Source organism: Alexandromys fortis, unplaced genomic scaffold (genome assembly GCF_014885135.2).
Source record: "Alexandromys fortis isolate MF-2015 unplaced genomic scaffold, M_Fortis_MF-2015_v1.1 scaffold_41, whole genome shotgun sequence".
Taxonomy (NCBI): Eukaryota; Metazoa; Chordata; class Mammalia; order Rodentia; family Cricetidae; genus Alexandromys; species Alexandromys fortis.
Genome location: NW_026067923.1, coordinates 9,864,448 through 9,885,194, shown reverse-complemented (window position 1 = coordinate 9,885,194; position 20,747 = coordinate 9,864,448). Strand labels below are relative to the sequence as shown.

At 38.9% G+C, this 20,747-nt stretch overlaps 1 pseudogene; it reads right to left on the bottom strand.

Annotated features, from left to right (window-relative positions):
* Positions 1-20,747, bottom strand: part of LOC126501449 (60S ribosomal protein L29-like) — a 34,874-nt pseudogene that overhangs the window by 8,821 nt on the left and 5,306 nt on the right.

The window sequence follows — 20,747 nt, the reverse complement described above, 5'->3', positions numbered from 1 at the left end:
GTTATTGGGTGAATTTTTGCCTTGGCGCCTGCCCATCTCCTCTTATTGATGCTCTCTAATTGGTCTTTTAAAACCAGATCAGGTTTCCCTGCTGAAAGAGGCTCCTCTTGCAAAATGCCCTCGTTCTGTTTCCTGGCTTCTGCCAGGGGCCAAGATCCCTCTCACCCCTCAGACGGGTCTTCAGGAAAAGAACCAGGTTCCCTGTATTCCAGGGACCTCGCCAACCAAAGGCCTACCTCTTTGATTAAATTGTCCTGGGGCGATCTGCTCTCAGTGTTGCGCTGGTCCCTGCCGCCTGCGTTGCCTGCCACTGTGTCAGTACCCGCAGGTCTGGCCCGCGCCAGCTGCGTCGCCCACCGTGCGTGGTTTCCGCCCGCCGCCGTCCGTGCGTCGGTTTCCGCCCGCCGCCCGCCGCCGTCCGTGCGTCGGTTTCTAGATAGTGTATTTTAAGCAAGAATGATGTTTTAGGAGATATCTGACCACATACTCACCAGGCCCATAAGAAAAAGCCAGATGTGCACACATCCAAGAACATCCTATCAAAATGGCCAGAAATATCTCAGCATGGTTGCACCCAAGAGAATTTCACTGTTGAATGAGCTATAACCATCCATGTAGAACTTGCAATCTTCCTATTGAGGTATTCATTTACAATGGAAAGGCTGATTAAATACCCCAGAGACGTTTAACAACAACTTCTTGTAGAAAAGAGAATTCCAAGAAAATAAATACAAGAAAATTTTTAATAGAAATGGAGGTGGCTGAGAATAATGGAAATTTTTAGAAACAAGTTTCTTGAGGTATTGCTTTCAGTGTGGGTCTTTCGCAATTCACCACCAGATCAGACAACCCTTTGACACTACCTATAAAATTTAAAACATTCATAGAAGATAGTTTCCCAAAGGTAGTGTAAAATGAGTAAATATAGTGAAATTCTGGGGAAATAGAAAATTTGGAAGAAAAAAACCCTCCTCAGATTTAAAATTGTTTTTAATCTAAGAGTAATGCAAAGTTAGTACCATATGAAGTGGTTTAACCATTAAGAAAAAAAACATAGCTTTGGATACCTGTGTTTTCTATGAAAATATGCACTGGGTTCATAGGCATATGCCTCAATATTGCTAAGGTGTAAACTGCTCCTACATTTGTTTGTGAGGCAATAGAACCTTCAGTAAAATCTCCACACACTACATGGTTACAAAATTTATGGTAAATACAAGTACCCAAACCAGCAACCTAAATTAAAACAAAAAGCAAGAACAAAGTTGGAATGCTAATGCTATGTGAATTTAACAATTGTGTAAAAACAGCAATAGAGACTGTGGTCCTGGCAGAGAGACAGTGAAACCAGAGGAACAGACAATCAAGTCCAGAAATATATCCAGCATATGGACAACTTATTTTCTACAAAGATATAAAAGGCATTCAATTGAGAAAAGATCATTTTCAACATGTTAATGAAACAAATGGACATACAGAAATAAAAAGAATAAAGGTTTCCTCCAAAGTTCCAGGGCACAGCAAGATGGCAAAGTCTATACTAGTGGAGAAATTTCCAAGTAATTAGAAAAGAAGGATACAAGGTTTCTGAGCACATAGAAATGAGAAATGCATGAAATGGAAATGTTGAATACCCTAATTTGATAGTTATTGTATTCAATATATGTATCAAATTATAATGAAGACTATAAAGATGCATAAAAAATTATGTGTCAATTAGGAACACGTTTTTATGATGTACTTCAAAATGAGTTTCTAAACATATCCATCCATCACTTAGGAGATTTTGCTCAAGACAAGCATACACAGAAATGCAAAGCCTAAAATTATAACACTTTAGAAAAGCCCATAATAAATACCCTGTGGTTTTCAGTTGAACAAATTGCTAGATGACCTCCTGGGCATCATTTAGAAAAATCATTCAGCAACTAGCATGGCAGATTATAGAGAGTCTGGAGTGGGAGGACAGTGGAAGATATTTAATTGATATAGAGATTTGATTTTGCAATATGAAAGTGTTCTGGAGAGTGCTTATACAGCACATGCACTTAATGCTGTATTTCATACTGAATTTTGTAAATTTTAGAGATTGTACATTTTAGCACAATTGAAAAAGTGAAACACTAGAAATAACCCAAATATATAACAAAGAATACTGTATATAATTGTTATAAGCTTGAATATGCTATAGTTTTTACAGGTGAGCCATTAAAGGAAGGACATTTCATTATTTCAAGATCTCATGATTCACTATAAGATAAAAAGATTTTTAAAGTGTGCATTCCATAAATCATTTTTCAAATCATGCTTATTTAAATAATGAAAAAGAATAACATTAGGAACAAGAAAAACTATGTGTTTTGCATAGCCCTATATTTCTGAAATTGTCTATAATATTCACTACTAGATCAGAGATTCAAGTTGCACAAAACTTTTTGATAAGTGAAACTACACTGATAATAAAATTACATAGACTAATTGTTTTATATACTTTTATGTCCACCACCACGAAGTGTGCATAAAAATTCAGAATTACTGGAATTTTTAAATGCTTCTAGAGGGAATATTAAACAGTTAAATTTTTCAGAAAGCAATTAGGTAATTTCTTAAATAATAATACATATACCTGCTCTATGACCCAGTCATTATATTACAGGACACTTACGTATGAGAACTTAGTTAACTTTAACATAGCAAAATTTTATATAACAAAACAGGTTCAAGCAAGAATTACAGTTACAATATTTAGCCTATTTGTATCTGGCAAAATTAAATAAAATATACTATCATCTATTTTATCTTTGTAAATCTAAAGTTTTATATCTAATTTATCTTTTATCATAACTAAGGAAAACTATAATTATAATTCTCTATCTTCAAGTCTTCAAACACTCCAAAAGGAGATAATATTACCTAAGTAAACAGGAAGTACATTGTAAGCAACTCCTAAAACTCTAGAAATAACAGAGACATCTTGCTGCTTGGAGAGTCACCCAAAGTTCTTCTGTAACTTTGGACCATCCGTCTTCAGCCTACAGGTCCATTGTATCTGCCAGACTTTTCCATGAAGCAGAAAATTTGAAGATCTGCTTAGTCTTGTAATAGTAAAGTTCATCAGTTGCTTTCTTCTGTGTCCCGCAGAACGTCTGACAGTCTCTTCTGTGAAGCAGGAACCCTGAAGGACCATCTATCCTTTGGAAAGTTCAGCCATCACTTTTCTGTGTGTCCTGCATGTCCAGTTCCTACATCTTACCATAAAGCAGTCCATGAAAGCACAGTTTCTTGCTCAAATTGCTAGTCTTGTCACATTGCAGGCAAATTCCATGAGTCTCTTCAATACCCATCAACCTCTCTGAAGTAATTGGTGCTGCCAGAAGCAGACACGTCTCACTGTTGAGAAAAGTCTAGGTTCTTAAAATATTTTAAAAGCCATATTCAGTAAGTCTTTGAAAAAGTTGAAGAATAGTTATCCATCTGAAATATCTCTGTACATCTAGAAAAACCTAACTAACATAGCTGCAGTTTGACTATTATAGATGACTATTAATTTGTATTTCTTAATTTTATAGTACATTTTTAAATAAGCTGCACAAACACAATACCTTAAACAAGAGCACAAATACATATCTACACGTACAATGTAACAAATTTGACCTTAAAATCTCTAAACCAATATCTAAACCAATGCAAAGTATTCATCTTTATATTATACCTTCCCCCTCCTTTTTCAGAAAAAAAATTGACTGTGACCATTTAATCATTAATAATCAACCCCCCTTATGAAAACAAACATTCATAAAAAGTCATTTGGGGAATTTGGGCATGTTTTTCTCTAAACTGCTTTCTGCTAATTTGGAACAAAATATTTTTAGGATTTATAGAGACCTTTTGAGGGGTCTTGTTCCATTAAACCACATTAGCCTGGAAGGCATCCACAGGTTCTCATCTTCTGTGGAAACAAAAGCAGAGCCTCTTTTCTGAAGCAACATACCCTTAGACCCAAATTTTGAAGTCAAGATACCTTTATGTTAGTTTGACTTAGGAGTCTCCAGAATTTAATCTCTCTTCAAAGAAAACACAATAATATACATGACTCAGACTCTGTGTATTTCCACCTTTAAGTGGTTTATTTGTTTTCTTACCCTCTTTGTTCATTTAAGCTATGACTGTACTGTCGCTTTAAAGGCTTTGCTTTTTTTTTTTTTGAAAAACTATTTCTTTTCATAACTGTCTATGTTCTTTTTCCTCTCTCCCCCAAGCCTATGTACATTTTTAAACACACTGTGTCTCATTTGGAGATCTTCTATGTCTGAATTTGTCCTATTGTGTATCTCAAATCCTTTTCTGACAAGTAGCACTTAAAATGGTAAACAGTGTGGTTGTGACAGGCCTGGGTGCTGGCTCCACCTCCCTTGACCTCTTAATATGGCAGAGGTACCTTTACCACAAGCTCTGAGACTCTTTGGTGGGAGCCATAATCACCACCTCAACTCTGAAAAGTTCCGTGCAGCACATACACCTTTTTGTCTGAGTAAAAGCTAAATCTGCATGGCCTGGAAATGTCTCCATATGTGGTGGTGGGAATCTGCCATGCTTTTCTTCCTGTGCATACCTACCAGACCAGATTCAGCTGCTTGCCAAGGCAGAGAATGCTGGGCCACACAGCCCTGTGGCTGTGCTCTCAGCTACATCCCTCCTAACCACTAGTGGGCGTACAAGGACCCAGACCCCATGTGGCTGGCTGGCCACGTGGGATATCCCCAAATATATTGGCACCATTTTGTACAAGGAGACTGTTTGTTTCCTGGATGCCCAGACTGAATAATCACACAGAAACTATATTAATTATAGCGCTGTTTAGCCTATCAGTTCAGGATCATTATTAACTATTTCTTACATCTTAAGTTAACCCATTTTTATTAATCTGTGTATTTCCATGAGGCTGTGGTTTATTGCATAAGTTTCTGTTTTGGCATCTTTCTCCTTCAGCAACTACACGGAATCTTTCTGACTCTACCTACTCTCTCTTTTCCAGCCTGGCTATATTCTGCCCTGCTATTAAATGAAGTAGCTTCTTTATTAACCAATGGTAATAAAATATATTCATAGCATACAGAGGGGAAACCCACATCACTCATGTGCTGAATACTTCTTTTGGATACTGGTCTGAGAGACCTGGAACCTCTGGGAAGTGGAGCCTTGTTGGCAGAAATGGGTCACTAGGATCTGGTCTTTGAAGGCCATAGTTCACTCTGGCTCTTCCTGGACCCTTCTTGTCTCCTGCAATATGAACACCTGTTCCCCACTACACTCTCCTGTTGTCATGAACTACTGCAACAGTACAGGGCCAGGGTCAAGAAATTAGGTTTGAAATCCCTGAAACCATAAGCAAAAGAAGGCTTTTATACTTTATGTTGTTTCTGCTGGACATTTTGGTTGCAGTAAAGCAAATTAACAAATATATTACAATAAATATAATGTAGTATGTATTAGTAATAAACTCATATTTTGACTCAACTTTAAAAAATACTGGTATCACAAGAAATAATCATGAGAGCATAAGCGAAAAGGAACACATTGTATACTGATGAATAAGATAGCAGAATACTACCTTTAGAATTCTGAAATAGCAGAAAATATCTGTCAGCTCAAAACCCCAAAAGTCTTTACCTAGCAAAAGTGAAAAAGGTAGCGTACAGGCAACTGTAGATAAGGAAATGCAAATATGTTACCAGAAGAGATGCTCCTGAGCAAACCTAATGGGAAGGGTTCAGATTGTGGGGAAATTATACTGTATCAAAATTCAGATCACCAGGAAGGACCCAGAGAGCTGGGAAGAAAGATGACCATTTCACACTAAAAGGGTCAATGTGTTAGCAATAATGTATTCATAAATACCTTTTCTGTCTTAATAGTTTCAAAATTTATGAGACAATAACATTAGAATCGGAAGGAAATAAGTTTTACAATCATAGTTGAAACATTTAGCATCATTTTTTCAATTGATAGAACTCGATAAGAAAATGAATGAAACAGATCATTTTGAAAACTAAACCTACCTGTTACCTTGAAAAGTTCTATTTATAGAAAAACTGTATTCAAAAACTGGAGAATACATTCTCCTTTTAAGCTATTAAGATATGTCCATCAGAACAAGCCATACACTGGTCTTTCTGTGAATAATTTCTTTGTAATCAGTGAAATTTAACTGACCAGAAACACACAGAATATGTTCTTTGAGTTAAACTGGAAATTAAAATCAAAGTCAAATACAATTCAGGAAAATATGTGAAATTATAGGAAACTCCTGTAGTTTCTACCATAGAAAAATCATTAAAAGTTACTTAATGCTTTGATATGAGCAACAACCACTTCATTTAAAGAGACACAGTATCTATGTGGTTAATGAAAAACAAAAGTTTTAAGATAAAAATTATAAGAAAAACTTGGTAAGATAAGTTTCTTCAAAATCAATAACTGCTTAATGAAGGGACCATGAACTGGCCAGGGATTCTCAGGTTTAATGAAGCGTTTCATGGAATACATAGTTAAAAAAATATGCAAGGTATCTAAAGACATTTCACATCCCAATTAGAATGTCAAACTTTCACATGGCCCAAGGAATAGAATCAGAATATTTATAAGTACATGAAATATGTGAGAATGTCTTTATGTTCATTTGTCATCAGGGAATGACAGCTAGAATCCCCAGGACTAAATTGGAAGTGCTGCCAATACTCCCCATTAGGAGGCTATAACTAGGAAAGCTTCCCAATTGAGGGGTTAGGGATCATGAATGTACAAGAAACCAGTTGTCAAAAAAGGATTGGATTAAAATGGTGTTTGCCTTCTCAACCGAAAAATAATGGGATCATACCTGCCAAGTACTTAGTTATTTCTCAGTTAGCATCAAATAATGAAATTAGAGTGAAACATGTTTTCAAATTTCAAAAAGATGTTTTAAGCTTTACTATAAAAATACTGCAAACAAAACACATCACACAGTGAAATTAACCAGATCCAAAGACTGTACAATTCATTGAGCTTCTATACATTTAGAGTAGTCATTCAGAATGGGAACTGTGAAGCTTCACACTGGGTTTTACACCTTCAACATCAAATATATGCTCATACACTTAGCCACCACCAGTTCTAGTTCGAAAGCATTTCAAAAGCTATAAAAACCTCAACAAGATCTTTCATGTTCCCTTAGCCACGAACTTACTGGCTACAAAACAACAACAACAAACAAACAACAAAAGCAAACAAACGAACAAAACACTTGCAAAGGAAAAAGGGAAAGACATGGGAACTGGGGATGAGTGACAACAAGTTGTGGAGGCTAACCCAGATGATGGAGACAGGAAACGCTGGGGCTGGACAGTCAGGGGGCAGACTTTCCCAGACAAAAGACAGGTATCCAGGGACTCCACAGGATTATCCTAAAACAAACAAACAACCATCTTAACTTGTGTTTACGAATGTGTGGAGGGGAGTTTTATTTGTATTAGGAAGAATAAGTTTGTGTGAGTTAGTTCGAAGAGCAAGGGAAGGAGTTAAAGAGTTGAGTTATGAGCTACTTTATGATAGTAATGTCAAAATGAGCACTAAGAAAATATAACAGAAAACTATATTAAACAATAACTTAAGTCAAGACGTGCATTTTCAGAACATATTTTCCAGTACCAATAATTTTTTTCACATTAGAAAACACATATTTTTTCAGAGAAGTCTTCTCAAGGAACTCATGCTAGAATAGTAGAAATATTTTTGTTGTTGCTATTTGTTGTCTTATTTTATTTTTTGAGACAGGGTCTCTCTGTGTAGTCCTGGCTGTCCTGGAACTCACTAACAGAGATCTGCCTGTGTCTGCTTCTAGATTGTTGAGATTAAAGGTACGTGCCACCATGCCTGGTGCAGTAGATATATTAAAAGTAAATCCAAAAACATAGGAGAAACTTTATAGGATAGTGAATTCATTTAGATAAATACATGCAGCTTGTTTGGTTGTTGGAATAGCTTGTTAATCAGATTGATGTTCACAAAACACAGGCCTCAGCAGGTTGCCCCCAAACCTCCTTTCTGTCCCCCCCCCCGAATGTAAAAATGAAGCTTGCACTTCTCACTCTGAACTTGGTGTCGTCTGTGCTCACCCACTGTCACAGGAGAGATCAGACCTCCTCCTTCTGCTGCCCTTGGGTAGAGTCGGCCTGCTCTTCACAATCATCTCTTTGCCACCTCCTCTTGCTGCTCCATGGTGTTTCTGCTGCAACTGATTTCTGCGAGGAAGGCCTTTCCTTCTTTCAAATGCGGTTATCTTCAAAGGATGGTTTTTCTCAGGGGCCACAGAGATAGTCCAATGGCAACAGTGCATACTGCTTTTGCAGAAGACAAATGCTTTGTCCTCAGCACCCTCTTCAGGAAATTATCCAATGCCTGCAGCCCCAGGGAACCTGACACTCTCTGAGGGCACGGTGCTCACATAGACAAACCCACACTCAGACACACGTGTATATGTAACTAAAATTTTAAAAAGAAAACATTTTAAAGGATGTTATTTAAATATTTCTTATATGTTAATAAATTGTAAATAATAATTGTATTTAAATTTTCTTAAGGAATTATTTTACTTCAACAATGAAAAAGAATTTAAAATTAGTTGCTAATCTTCTATCTCTTTCCCAACTGATTCTGGTACATCATCCATCATTCACTGACGTCTCCTTGGAAGGGCTGAAAGATGTTTGTTAGGTTTGCCTAGATGTGTTTCATTGCCTTACAGTCAGCTGTTTCAGTGGGGTGTTAGAACATTGGAGAAGTAGTAGGAGACAAGCAAAATTCTAGAAGAAAGAGGAAATATTTCTGGTATGCAATCGACATCCAGGACTGGACAAGATACTCTGCATCAAAAAAAAAAAAGTCACAGATGACATTCCCCTCGTAATCTGAATGCACATGAGGTAGTGGGTGCTCCCTCTTTTCTAGTCTTAAAGGAATAAAAGTGATGAACACTTGCTTTTATTTGTTCATCCACAGCTATGAAAAGAAACAGAATTGAGTGATCTTATAATACAAAGTAGTGGTGTAATCTAGAATGGACACGTAGCATACCGTCCCACAGCAAAGGAGCTGTACAGCCTTGGCTAATGAAAGTCCCAGGAATATTGTATAGAAGAGAAGCTAGGAGTTTCTCCACCGAGAACAGCATGTGGTATAGAAACTAAAGAAATGGTGTTGACCAATCTATTGTATAAATCAGAGCTGCTTGGGCAAGACGTCTTCGTTTCTTCATGTTTAGGAATAGAGCGACCTCCCATTCCCCTACAAACTACCAGTGAGATCTAAAAGTTCAGTGAAGGGAAACAGGATTGAAAACAGGCTTTCAGTTGTAGTGTGAAAAAATAATTGGATTGGATACTCTCAATTGGATTGAGAATTGGTTGTCAATTATTACCAGAACGTACATCTTGGACAAAATAGTAGTCAGGGGGACCACTTTTCTCCCTCCATTTCCTAGGAGAGAATTGAAGTTGGCTCTCTTTGAGCATGGGGCTTGCGCTGGGTGTATTTTGTACACTAGACATAGCCTAGGGTCCCCTGGGAAGACAGAGCCTCCTTTGTGGAGCTGCCTTTATCGGATTGGCCTGTGGGCACACCAGTGAAACATTTCCTTGATTGATGATTGATATCGGAGGGCCTGTCACACTATGGCTAGTGAGATCCCTGGATCCCTGGACAGGTGGTCCCGTGATGTACATAAAGAAAGTTGAACAAGCCATAGGGAGCAAGCCAGCGAACAGTGTTCCTCCATGACCTCTGCTTGATCTCCTCAGGGATGGACTTTAACTTAGAAGCAGAATAAACCCTTTCCTCCCCAAAGTTGCTTTTAGCTGGTGTTTTATCACAGTATTAGAAAAGTGAGCTAGACAGGAACCAGGAAGATAAGGCATTTAATTGTTTATTGTGCTATATTTAAATGCACATTATTGTGAGGGACTGTCGGGATTTCTGTATCAACTGTAGTGTAAATTAATTTACTTCTAGTAAAATATAAGATGCTAAATGCCCACTGTTAGGTATATGGCATGAAAATTATATTAAATAAAATGTATAGGATGTCATTGATTTAGATGGTGCAACTGCTCTAGATGCCTGCAAGCAGGGTGAATCTAAATGGCATCACTCTTGCTAGGTCTCCAGTTTACAAAAACATATCCACAGCAGGCAGCCTTTCAGGGGTCAGACTGTTTAGTCTGGCATGAGAAAGGTTCTCTGCTTTAACTCTATAAAGAAAGTAACATCTGCAAAACCCATTTATTTTCTTCTGTTTCTACTTTTTACTTTCTGCCCATAAAGCCAGCCCTTGGCTGAGTTTCTGGGAGTCCCTTTCCATTTCATTGGCAAGATGATGTCCAGTTCATGAGCTACTAATAAAAGCAAATTGGGTTGTTAAAAGTAAATTTGTTAAACACTTGCTCTTTAATAGGAATCGAGGATATTGACAATGCATGACACAATAGATTAAGTAACTTCATATATTTTAGTGTTCCATCTGGCGCGGTGTTGGACTCCTAGACACGGTTTCCTCAGCACCCGAGAACTTTCAGACATGGGAATTGGCCTGGATAGACTGAAAAAAAAAAGTTTGTTCTTATTTGTGTGAAGAAAATGCTAGACAAAAGCTACTTAGGTAAGGAAGGGCTTACTTTTGGCTTGCAGTTGGAGGGTACAGTCCAGCATGCAAGGAAAGGCGCTGCAGCTGGAGCAGGAGGAAGATGGTCACTTGGTGTCCACAGCCAGGGTGCCGAGAAAAATGAATGCCGAGGCACTGTTTGTTTCCTCCTTTCTATCCGTGCTAAGATAGTGGTTCTCAGACTTCCAGATGCTGTGGCCCTTTAATGCAGTTCCTCATGCTGTGGTGAACCCCAACCATAAAATTATTGTTGGTGCTACTCCATAACTACAATTTTGCCACTGTTATGTATCATAATGTAAATATTTCTGAACATCGGGTTTTGCCAAGGGAGCCACAACGCATTGGTTGAGAACCGCTGGTTTAGGACATGAGATTACAGAGTAGTGAGACACATTAAGGACAGGTATTCCCACTTCAGTTAACTCAACCTAGAAATTTTCTCAAAGACATGGTCAGAAATTTGTTTCCAAGATGATTTTAGATTGTGTAAAATTGACACTACTGATGGCCACAAAATCTTTTGCCGTGTTGTGCACATATAGCCTCTTCTGAACATAAAAATACTGAGGGACCTGTGTGGCCAACAGTGATCAGTGCTGGAGGAAAGAAAGAGGTCAGAAAAAAAAAGTTTGCTGATAGAACCCTCTGGCCAACTTTCATGCCAGAGAAAAAAATGGGACAGGGTATTTCTTGCTTATTGCCTGTCTGTATTACCTCTTCACAATGCACTTGCTCTTAAGTATGCGTGAGTGGTTAATTGAACGGGCAATTGTTTCTTGGTGTCCAGGGTACAATGAGCACCAATGAGATCACTTGTATTCATAAGCACAGAAATACCTTCTGCAAATCATGAAATCTATAAAGCCGTGCTGCGATGTTGCCAATTGTACATTGCCTAGGCTGGGGGTGAGATACTTGGGGATAGACCATTAGTAAAATATTCGTGGGTAACCAGGAAGTGTACGCTTAGTATTCAGAATTCCATTTTATTTATTTATCAAATAATTTCACAGTAGACACTCACTGCCAGATATAGACTTAAGCATTTTATGAATTGTAACTCATTGAATCTATACCCCAGCCCTCCAGGACAGGAACTACTGCAAGCATCCCCACCCAAAATAGGAAGAAATCAAAGCCCCAAGAGATAATACCTAACATTATGCACTTGGGATGCAAACCGAAGGAACTGGCTAAGGAGTCGCTACTGTTAATTGCTATGTTATGGTGCATTAATGTTGAGTAATGACAGCATGGGAGAGGAGTTTAATAGTTCATTGCTGCTGTTAATTTCATTTCATTTTTTTTATGATGTCCAACATCTGGAGGTGTTTAAAGACTGGTCAGGGGCTGAAAAGTCTGTCGGGGATTTAAGCGGCTGGCAATGCAGAAGCTTTTAAAACCTTCAGTTCTGAGCACCAAACATTGCTTAATAAGTTATAACTAACATCCTTATAGGTACATGGCTGTACTGCTAAGAAAGTTGGGGAAATTGCCTTGGGCCATAAATCAAGAAGGGACTGAAAACCAGGACAGCAAACTGCAGAGCTGACAATGTGTCTTCCCTGATGCTTTTATCACTTTATATAACAAAGACCTAGAATTCTGTTAGCAGTGTGGGATTGGTAGAATTGGAACAGAGACTCACATATTTTATGGTAGAGCTCCTTCACTATGATGAAGACTCTGGCAAGGGAATCTCTCTGAAGTTATAGAAATATTATAAATTGGTGCCACCACCTTCGAGGGTAATGTCACAGCAGTTTAAAATACGAATGTGTATGTCTTTGTGACTTAGGAGCCATTCCTTGACTGAGTTCATGGGCTGAAGACCTCAGGCTATGGACGCATCAGACATGTATAGGAATTCTCTTGTACCAGTGTTTGTCTTAGTAAAAACGTGGAGCAGGATCATTGATAAATGGATTGTGCTTTAGTTATACAGGGGAGCAATGAAACTCAATGCAATACAGAATATGTATCGATAGGGGTAATTCTAAAGTGTCAATTTTGTTTAAAAGGAAAAAGGTAAATTGCTGAATATTTGCAGCACAAAATCTAAAAACTTGAAAAAAAATAAAGAGAAAGACCCAATAATCACTCTGAACAATGGAGATGACTATCCTTACAAATGGGGCTTCCTTTTTGCCCACACCCACCCTGAAGTTTGTCCTTCCAAATAGGACCCGCAGTATAGAAAGGGAAACAGAAGGAAGGCTCTTATCAACAATTTCTAAGAAGAGGAGAAAGTAAATGAGACAAACTTACATACTATTGTGTTTATGTGTCTGATTTCCCTCAAATTAAAATCACGGCACATTCTTACAGTTCTTTCTACCCTGCTGTGCCTTTGTCTCCCTTTCTGAGTACTCAGAGATCTGACCTGAGGCAAGGCCATCTCATTTTTTGCTCTTACTCATCACCAACTAAAAGTTTTTTTTTTTTTATGGATCCGTTTATGATTTCATGTGTGCGTGTGATAACAATACATTTTTTTTTCTATAAGCAAAAATCCTTACCCCAAGAGAAGCTTGGAAACAACAAAATTTAACAATTATGGTAAACTCTTATTTTTTTTTTAATAGAACTTTCCTCAAGTTTATTTGTAAAAACAGCATAAGGTCCTGAACATCTGCAAATACTGTGTAGGTGTTCACACCAGTGCATCTGTCTTCACATTGGCAGACTGAGACCTTTTTAATAAGGCCTTCACAGGGGCCTGGGCACCTTTGGGAGCCTGAGCTGCAGCTGAGGCCTCTGCCTTGGCTTGAACCTTGGGCTTTTTTTTTTTTTTTTTTTTTTTTTTTGAGCCTACGACCCCTGGCCACATAGCTTCTAATCCGCTTCCCAAGCTTGGGGTGAGCAATTAAAGCCAGATGGGTGAGTTTGCGGCTGGGGCCCTTTGGCACCTTGGGCTCTACCACCTGTGGCTTCACCAGGGCTTTGATGGCTTCCGCATGTGCGCTCATGGCCTTTGCATTATTTGCCTGCATCTTCTTCAGGCCTTTCTTGTTGTGCTTCTTGGCAAAGCGCATGTTCCTCAGTCACTTGGGGTCAACCCCCTTGAGACATTCGTATCTTTGTGACCAGGGTTTCTTGATGCCATTACTGTGCCATTTCCGGGACTGGTTGTGTGTGGTGTGGTTCTTGTACTTGGCCAAGGCTGGATGGTAATCGGCGGCTCCCGAAGCGCCTGCGACCGGAAGAACAATTATGGTAAACTCTTAAACTAAGTTCCTTAGCGAGATCTTTCACACATCAAGCCATGCACATATCTAAGATGCAGAACTGAAAAGTTTTGGCATATTCACAAAGATGTATACAAATGTGCACACAACAGGCTTTAGGGCATTTTTATCGCCTAGAAAGAAACTCAAGGCATCGTGCTGGGATCCGAACTAAGTTCTCATGGACTGCAGAGCAATAAGCATGGATGTACAACTGTCTCTGTATTAGAGCTGTTTGGATACACGCGATGAGTGCTGCATGCTGGCACGTGCTGGGTTGGATGGCAGGTTTATTTTTAGCTTTTCTGAGGTACCTTCACACAGTGTCTGGACTTACTAGCGCTCCCACCAGTAGTGTGTAAGGGTAGCTGCACCCTCAACAGGAGTCGTTATTTGTTCTCATACTGATGGTTCTTCTTCTGGAGAGAGATGGGATCTACACGTGGTGTCAGTTTGTATTTCTCGGGACTGTGGAGGTTGGTCTTTTCCTGTCTTATGTCTATTGGATATTTTGTGTCTCATCCTTTGAAAGCTTTTATTTCTTTACCCCAATGTGATTGCCTTTTCCTTTTCTTGACGAATTGCATTGATCGGTATTTCCAATATAAGGTTTATGGAAGTCTTAAAATACTAATTTCAGCCTGAATTATCCTAAATTTTCTCTTTTTTATGATTATTAGTGAAGTGGTAACTAAGTGAGTCTCTTTCTTTTTCATGGGAACAGTGGAGGAGTGATGTGTGGTGAATCCAGCCTTCCTGTAAATACTGTCTGAGAAGAACTCAGAGGCCAGGGAAATTGTGACTGTCAGTAACAGAACAGAAGGCACACCAAAGCTTCTCATTCCTTTCTGGGAGCCAGAGGATATGTAAACACTGACCCCAGCTTGGGGTCATGGTAGCTTTTGTTATAATGAGGGCCCTTTTTAGAATTGAAAGTGCCATTTGCAGAATTGTCATCCTTAAGACATTTTTGGATGTCTAAAGCTTTGGCTGGAGAAAGATCTTGCTTAAAAAAAAAATCAACTGTTTCTTAGTGTTCTCAGTATAATTTATGAACACCAGAAATAAAACTTATTGGTAACAGGCACTGGTTGAGCTCCTCAAGTATAAAAGAGAATATATTGTTTTAAATAAGCCCAGGGAACTTATACATTTCAGCCTCCAAATAAGGAGCTAAATGTTTTAGGGTGATACAATGACTTTTAAGTTAGTTTGGTTACTCTGTATCTCTTGTCTATTTTTAAATACTGACCTGTATATATACTCAATATATAAAGCTCCAGATTGTTCTCAATAGCTGAATGATAAAATGGAAACCATTTCAGACTAAAGAGAAGAGAAGGCCATCTCTTTTCTTCGCTAGATTGTTTACCTTTAAACATGCAGGTGGGAAGGATGAAAACCCCTGCCTTGTGAGCTCACTTCCTGCAGTCAGCAGTGGAGCCACTAATACTCACCAAATGGTTACTCTGTAGCAGCCATGGATTTAAGAACTTGACAGTTAAAAATACCTTGTAACTAAAAGTAGAAAGAAACTACCCCAAAAGTTGCCTTATCACAACCCCACAATACACTTACCAATGTATTGAATATTACATTAGAAGAAGTTAGACTTAGAGACCTAGTTACCAAAATCTGTACATTGATATGTTCTGGAACTAAGATTCAAAAGTTCAAGAGTTCACTCTGTTTACTTCTGCATGATTGTCAGACTGCTGCACTCAAAATGGAGACTCAAGAAAGGTTAATAATGCAGATGAGATCTCAATTGCTGTGGAATAATCCTAGTGCACACTGTAAAGTTTTGTCACTCAAATTGGTATAATAAACACTGATTAGCCGATAGCCAGGAAGGAAGTATAGGTGGGGCAACCAAACTAAGAATGATGGAAAGGAGAAGGATGGAGTCTGAGCAATTGCCAACCAGATGCAGAGGGAGCAGGAGACAACGTGCCATGCTAATAAAGATATTGCCATGTGGCAGAAAATAAATAAGGGGTATGTGTTAATTTAAAATGTAAGAGCTAGTTAGTAATAAGCCGGAGCTTATTTGCAATTAGTAATCATAATAAGCTGAGCATTTACAATGAATATAAATCTCTGTGTGGTAATTTGCGAGGTGGCTGTCGGGTATTTGGGGGCAGGCGGTTGGCACAAGAGACTTCCGTTTACACTCAATCCATAATGGTGCTACTTGTCTGTGTTTGATTTTTACAATTGTGGGGTATGTGTAGTAGGAATAATAATAAAGGTAAATTTGGATCATCTTCCTGGCAGACATCATGTGGTATGGTCTCTTTTGATGCCATCAGCAGCAGATCCCTGTAAATAACATGATCAGAAGTGGAAACCACTGATGTTCCAAAGCGCACTGTGTTGCTGGACTAGGGTGTTTAACATGTGGGGTGAATTAGATATTCATTCATTTACATTATCTTCAATTTAAACTGAGATCCTGAGGGAGATAAACTCATTTTAAGTCAGGGGCATCTGGATGATATGGAGGATGTGCTGGGGAAGCCATAAGGTGTCAGGAGGTAGAGAACAAAAGGGAGGTGATACTCTAGGTCAGGACCTCTATGGAATTTCTGGAGAAAGACAAGGATAAGGTAACTAGTTTAGGATTGACTACTTAGAATCATTTCAGTTATCTCTCATCTATGTGGATGACCTTCAGCTGCCATCACTTCCCCTGGGAAGGTTCAAGCAAAGAAATATTATCTCTTAGGGCCTGTGGGCCAAAAGGAGGTGTGGCTCTGATGGCCATTCTCCTTGGAATTCCCACAGCCCTGTTCTATCTTTAAAAGCATACCAGCCATGGGAGGGACAGTCTGCCTGCAATGAGGAAAGCTTTGAAAATGCTGGAATAACATATGTCATACTCCATAATTTTTGTATATTCTAGTATTGCATCATTTCTCTAAAATTAGTGAAAAATCATCAAAAATCTACAATAGTGTGCAACCACATGCCTCTTTGTGTTTATAAAGCAGATGATTTGTCTCAGTAAGTGGCATTATTGAATATTATTCTAGATAAAATGACTTTGGACCTAAAATTAATACAAGCATAATTGAGATTTAATAGAGGAGTAAGTCAATATTTGTAGCAATCTCCTTGATCTATCTGTCTTCAGTCAGATTCTTCAAGTTTTTCCCGACTTCATCTTTTGGATCATTCTGTTCACGTCCTCTGTTAAAGTAAGACTAAAAGTTATTGATTCAGTAACAATCTCCCCAAATCATGTTTTCTCCTTTTTATTCACTGATTTTTTTCACCCTACTCTTTTGCTGTGAATCCCCACTTTTCCAGTGGTGTTCGAAACTGAACCCAATCTGCGACCTCTACTGCAAACCCCACTGCACACAATCCCCACATCTATTATAATGATCTTTAATAAAGTCTATTAGATGTTTTATCACGAGCCACGAACATTTCTTTAGCAGTACTGAAAACAGTAGCATTTAAAATCAGTCATGTGCAAAAAAAAATGAAAGAACACAGACATTTAGCACCAAAGAGATTAGATTTGAATTTTGTTTTTCCACCAAGATTAGCATGGTGGGTTATTATTACCTGGCTTTTGCCTCCTACTCTGCACTAACTGGAGAGTGATAGTGATGGGTGATAGGGAGTCACACAGTTGCCGAATCTATGCTTCAATTTCAGGTTTGACACCAAAGCTGGTTTAGCTGCGTTTGTAAAATATTATATTGTGAGAAACTTAAAGTCCTCAGAAGGCACTAAACTATAAAGGGATTAATAGACATTGCAAACGATAGAGATAACCACTTATTCTGGGAAGCAGAGAAAGCACACTTTAAGAAGATGTAACCTTGAAGTTGGGGTGTGTCTAGTGGTGCAATCCAGGTGAGGCTTTAGACTCTGCCCGCAGAATAGACAGCATCCCAAACGACTCAGCTTCGTGCCTTCCACTTCACAACAGATGTGAGTCTGCTCTTGCCAGACTTTATTTTTGCCTAATTGATACTTTTGAAAATAATGCAATGAAATGTGGACGGTTCACTATTGTTCCTTGTTACAATTCTCAAAGCCTTTCAGTGTTTGCTTTGTTTAAAACATATTTTATGGGCTGGCCAAATGGCTCCGTAGGTAAAGGTGCTTTCCTCCAAGATTAATGACTTGAGTTTAATCTCCAGAGGGACATACAGAGTGGATGGAGAAAACTGATTCTCATAAGTTGTCCTCTGACCTCTACACATGTTCTGTGACACGCACACAGTCACACACACACACACAAAAAGAAACACACATACATGTTCTCTCTCTTGTTTTTTTTCTCTCTCTCTCTGTCTCTCTCTCTCTCTCTCTCTCTCTCTCTCTCACACACACACACACACACACAAAAATACACTAATGAAAGTTTTAAAATACAATGTCATTTGCTTAAAGATTATGAAATAAAATGAGAACGATATTTTTGTATTTTTGCCTTGATAATAATTTAGTAAAATGTGTCTAATAATTCCGTGGGTGTTGAAAGTAACAGACACATATCACAAGATGGAGGAAATCTTGGCTTCACTGGAAAAGATTTTATTAGAAAATACATCCAGGAACATGCACTCTCAAGATTTTAGAAAATGGATGCAAAAGAAAACACTTATCATTGGTTCCAGTCAACTGGCATTACCTGTACTGGGCACAGATGTTGTAGTCCCAGTCCTCAAAACAATCAAAGAACAGAGTGCCCGGGGAAATAGTTTGGTAATATAAAATGTTGGATTCACAAGTCTGAGGACTTGGACTCAGATCACTAGAATCTACATGAAGTTGTATGTAGTAGCACACCTATAACCCCAGCATTCCTATGGAAGAATTGGGGGCAGAGCAAGGAGAATCCTTAGCAGTTTGCAGGTAGTTGTCTTGGCTTCTACACTGAACAGTAAGAGGCCAGTCTTAAAGAAGACGCATGGTGAGCACTGGCATCTAAGGTTGCATGCAGCCTCGATGTGCATATCCCTACTTATCTCATACACAAATAAAACACATATATACACAGGCTATTTAAAGAGAGGGAGGGAGAGAGAGAGAGAGAGAGAGAGAGAGAGAGAGAGCGAGAGAGAGAGAGCACTGACATGGAGAGGTACAGAAAAGTAATATCAATGCCATTTGCTCATCAGAATTTGCTGTCTGTGCATTTCCTGCTGCTATAACAGTATCCAAGAAGAAGAAACTTACAAGAAATTTAATTAGGTTCATGGTTCTACAGGGTAAGTGTGTGTGTGTCAAGTGCAAAGGATATAAAAGGAAGCCTGGACAGCTGTCACTTCTCCATATGTACCTGTAAGACCAAGAACACCCCTAGGGGAGAAAGGCTTTCCTGCATTCATGGTGGGGGGCACGATGATGCTGTGAGACAATGGTTGTACCCTGTAAAGGTTTGTTTCTTGTACTTGTTTAAGAAAATGTTGATTGGCCAGTAGCCAGGCAGGAAGTAGAGGCCGGACAAGAAGAATCCTGGGAAGAGGAAAGATTCAGCCTGACACAGAGGAAGCCAGACATAGAGGAAGCAAAATATGCCTGCCTTGCTGAAAAAGGCACCCAGCCATGTGGCTAACACAAACAAGAATAATGGGCTAATATAAGATGTAAGAAAGAGTTAATAAGAAGCCTGAGCTAATAGGCCAATCAGTTTTATAATTAACTTAGACCTCTGTGTAGTTCTTTGGGATTGAACAATGACAGGACAGGGCGGGACAGAAACATGGGTCAACACCACCACCATACCCAAACACTTTCCATGAGGCCACACTCCTATAACGGCAATCACATATCAAACAGGGCAAACCATAGCACTTATTATACGTATCTAGAAGAATGCTTTGTTAAAGCACACCAACTGGGCTTTATTATACACGATTTCATCATGCCTTTAACACAAAAAAAAAAAAAAAAACTCAGAACCTAATTTCTGTCTACGCTTAAGACATTACCTTATGAATTAACAACATTTTTGGTTAAGGATTTTAAAATTTTATTTATTTTCTTTCAAGTATGAGTGTTTTTTTTTTCTGAATGTGTTTATGTCATCACATGTGTGGTTGGTGCCCTCAGAGGTCAGAAGAGGACAGCAGATGCCCTGTAACAGGAGTTATGGGTGATTGTGAACCACTATATGGGTTCTGGGAATTGAATTGTGTTCTCTGTAAGACCAACACTTGCTCTTAATTGCTAAGCTATCTTTTCAGTCTCCAGCATTTTTACACTCATTGTTTCTCTAATTTATTTATTTTTCATCTTTCTGCACACTCATGAATCAGATTTTTTTGATTTTCAGTTTTTCCAAGCAGCAATAGTTGCTGCTCCTGGGGACTCCTTCATTCAGTTTTTGTAGACAGCATATACAGCAGTGTGATTGTCTCATATTTGTGGAATCTCAGCTTTTTCTTAGGTTCCTCAAAATCTTCTGCCTCCTAGGAACAAAACTCTGAGGGTGAGTGTTGAGATATGGGGCAGTGTTGTAATTGGAAGCGGCGGGGCTGCGTCCCCAACACCCCAGCCGCTTGGCTAGCTCATGCCCGAAATAACAACACACAAACTGTATTCATTTAACTGCTTGGCCCATGAACTCTAGCCCTTACAGGCTAATTCTCGCACCTGAACTAGCCCATTTCTAGTAATGTTTGTAAGCACCCCAGGTGCGCTTACCAGGAAGATTCTAGCCTATGTCCATCTTCATCGCGTGTGCCTCAGAGAGCAGAGCTATTGCGTCTACCCGGGAGAGCTGAGCATGGCGTCTCTTGGGGAGCCGAGCAGAGTCTGACCTCACTTCCTCTTCCGCCCAGAATTCTATTCTGTTT